The following is a 3,275-nucleotide window of genomic DNA, read 5'->3' on the forward strand; positions in this document are numbered from 1 at the left end:
TAACAAAGAAGGCTTTCTCTAGGGCTTGCTCTGATTTCAGGCCAGACGCATTTTGGGCTTCTGCTTAGAGTGAAGGTTAATCAGGTTGGCTGTCCTGGGGTTCCACATCGTAGCCAGTACCTTAGACCCAAAGACTGTGACTCAGAGCTTCATTGCAGGGCAGCAGTCTGGAATGCTGGAAAGTCCCCATGAAACCTCAGACGCCTTCAAGATCTGCAGGGGAAATATAAATCAAGAAGTTATGGCATACACACACATTCATACACACACACATTCACGTGCACACACGCACACACACATATTTTAAGCTGATAAAGAACAGTCATTTTTTTGACTGAGCATCCTCTTTGGCTATCATAATAACTACACATAGGATTTGTTCAGTAACTGTTGGAATAAATATGAAAAGCATTTCTGTTATGAATTGCACTGTTACCATATCAAACAAAAGCAGTGTTCGTTTGATACTGCAAAGGAAGATGGACAATTATTGCACATCTCGACACATATGGTATGAACCAAGAGGCATGGTGGTGAGATCATGCAAGAGAGAACTGAGGCTTCTGAAAACTAGATTAATGAAACTGCAGATCAAGTACAAAAGACCTCCTTCCATTACCTTAGGGATTCTTTTTAGTGCCATGGATCCCTTTGTCAGTTCTTTGAAGCCTATGGACCTCTTCCCGGAATAATAATTTTAAAAGCAAAATATAAAATTCTTACTAGTACAAGTGAAACTAATTTTATTGAAATAATTTATCAAATATTTTTAGTTGTGATCTCTCTTTTACTTGAGCTGTAGTCACAGGCCAGACTTTTTGAGTGTCCATCAGCCTAAGATTAAGAACCAGCAGAAGAAGTAATTAAAGTTTGAACAGGAAGATTATCAGGAAGCTTTCAGAATGAGTCCAGCTTCTTCTAACCTACCAGGTATCCACTCTTCTTTATTATGGGACTGGAGTATTAATAAATTATGGCTGTAATTGTCAAGACAAGAATGCAACCTTGGGCTCTATTCTTCCTGGTGATCCATCTGTACACCTTCCCTGGGATGAAGATGCTCAGACTTCAGCTGATGTTCCTTTAACAGCTGTTGTGTTCATGTTCTTGTTTTACACAGATATATCTTCTTATAGACATCCATCCACCCATCTGTCAAACTATCTTTTTTTTAAATAAAAACATGGCCAACAATCTTCCTAAACTAGAAGAAAGGGCTGATAAGATCTCATTACAGTCAGAAGCCAAAGGAGTTTTTACCTTGGGGAAAGGCATGAGTCAGTTTTATCCCAGTCCACAACCTAGCTCAAGAAAGATTATCTTCAAAAGTCTTAGGACCTTCTTCATTTCCTGAAGGATGACCTCACTCTGGATTAGGGGTTCTTTAGCATTGGCTCCCATTCACAGAGGGAGCGGCACCTGATCTGAGGCTAGACCCTACAGTCCTCGGCAGACATTTGAGTTCAAGCACCCCAAGGACAGCTGTGCTGGTTATATCAGAACTCTGTTCAGGCATTGTGGTTGATAAGGGACAAAAAGTTGTGAGATCTGCACTCAGTTCCTGCATTTTGGTGCTAAGAAAAGTGTGAATCTTCACAATTAAGGCTACCAAATCAGGTCTGGCATAGAAAAGGAAGGTATTCATCATTTTGACAGATCCTAAGACGGTGATATTAACACATGTGACAAAAGAATGTGCTGGCCCCAAACAGAATGACCAACACAGAAAATGAAGCTTGAAGAAGCAAAATTTATCACTTGATCATCACCATCCAAAAGAGAAAGTGGCTCTAGAGAACACAAAGAATCCAGTAAAATTGTTTCATTAGATTTTAAACAGCACATGGGTAAAATAATCCCCCAAACCACTCTGCTTTGTTGGTTCTGATTTATTAACCAAGGATTTCCTGTTTTAGTTTCCCATTTTCCCTGATACCAAGAAGTTGCATATAGCAAAAGTATTTAAGTAGGAAAAATCACTGCAATCAAATAAACTAAACTTGTGAAACCTCCCTAAACTTGCTTACAATCTTCTCTCTTCACCATGCTGCTCCCCGCAGATGAGAATTCTGAGAAAGCCCCATGACTTGCTCCAATAATTCGTCCATCTCTTTTATGTTAAAGATAACTAAAATTTATTGAATACTAACTATTCATCAGACATTGTACTAATTTTTACATACATAATTTTAGTTAATTCTCAGATGATTATCAGACAGGTATTATTATTTTAATTTTTACAAATGAATAAACTATGACTCAGAAAAGACAAGTAACTTGCCCAAGACAGTCAGTTTCTAAATGACAGAACTGGGAATCAATTCCAGCTCTCTTTGGCTCCAGTCCTCGACTCTTTCCATTATTCATTCTGCCTAAAATTCCACCGACAGAGCTTCTTAAGTTTTTATCCCTATTTTAATGTACAATTCATATGCCCCATGGGTTTATGAAGGTAACTAAGCTCTCACCCGCTTTTATGCTCCCCTTTAGAAGAAGGAAGGGGTGAGAGGGAGGAGGAGGGGAATAGGGTACAGAAGAAGAGATATCTTTGAGATGGAAAAAACAGGTGAGAAATCAGGGTTATTGAAGACAGCGTTTCTCCTTAAAGCAACAGGGATCATTTTATTTTGCTGTGGATGGTTTTCTAGATGAAGTTATTCTCTGTATGATGTGCAAAACATACCATTTCCTGATCTCACCAGTATCCTTAAGAAAAATCTGTACTACTAGCCACAGATGGTGGGTGAGGAGATTTGGGGTGCAATAGTGGGTGCAGAGTGAAAGTGAAGGCTGCCCAAAGGCGCCAGATTGGCATTCAGTCTGCAGCCCTGTCGCTGCTTTGTTTAGGGATGGATCTTTATGCATGCAGGCATTCATGCATTTTCTCTGCAGCAAAAAATGACAAAGAATCATAAAATGCCCATTGAATCTTCATCTTTTCTTTTTTAATCATCCTCATTCCTCCTTCAATGCCCTTCTGAAAACTGTCTTATTGTGATTAAAGGTATCAATGTATGGAAAATGAGGTAGCTAGGACCAAGTGAAATTTGGGGAGACTGAGGTGTTTACTACAAAAATTTATGATATTTCTGACAACGATTCTGCTAAGACAATGCAACAAGGTCATGGTCATTTGCTCTATCCTACAAGTTCTAAAAGTGAAAGTGCTAGAAAACACTAACTACATATACTTAAATCACTTAAGAATTTGGCCTGTCACCCAGACACGTTGTAAAGCAATGTTGCTAGTTTATAAAGAGAACCACTTTGCAAAG

The sequence above is a fragment of the Muntiacus reevesi genome, chromosome 1, assembly GCF_963930625.1.
Source record: "Muntiacus reevesi chromosome 1, mMunRee1.1, whole genome shotgun sequence".
In the NCBI taxonomy this organism is placed as follows: domain Eukaryota; kingdom Metazoa; phylum Chordata; class Mammalia; order Artiodactyla; family Cervidae; genus Muntiacus; species Muntiacus reevesi.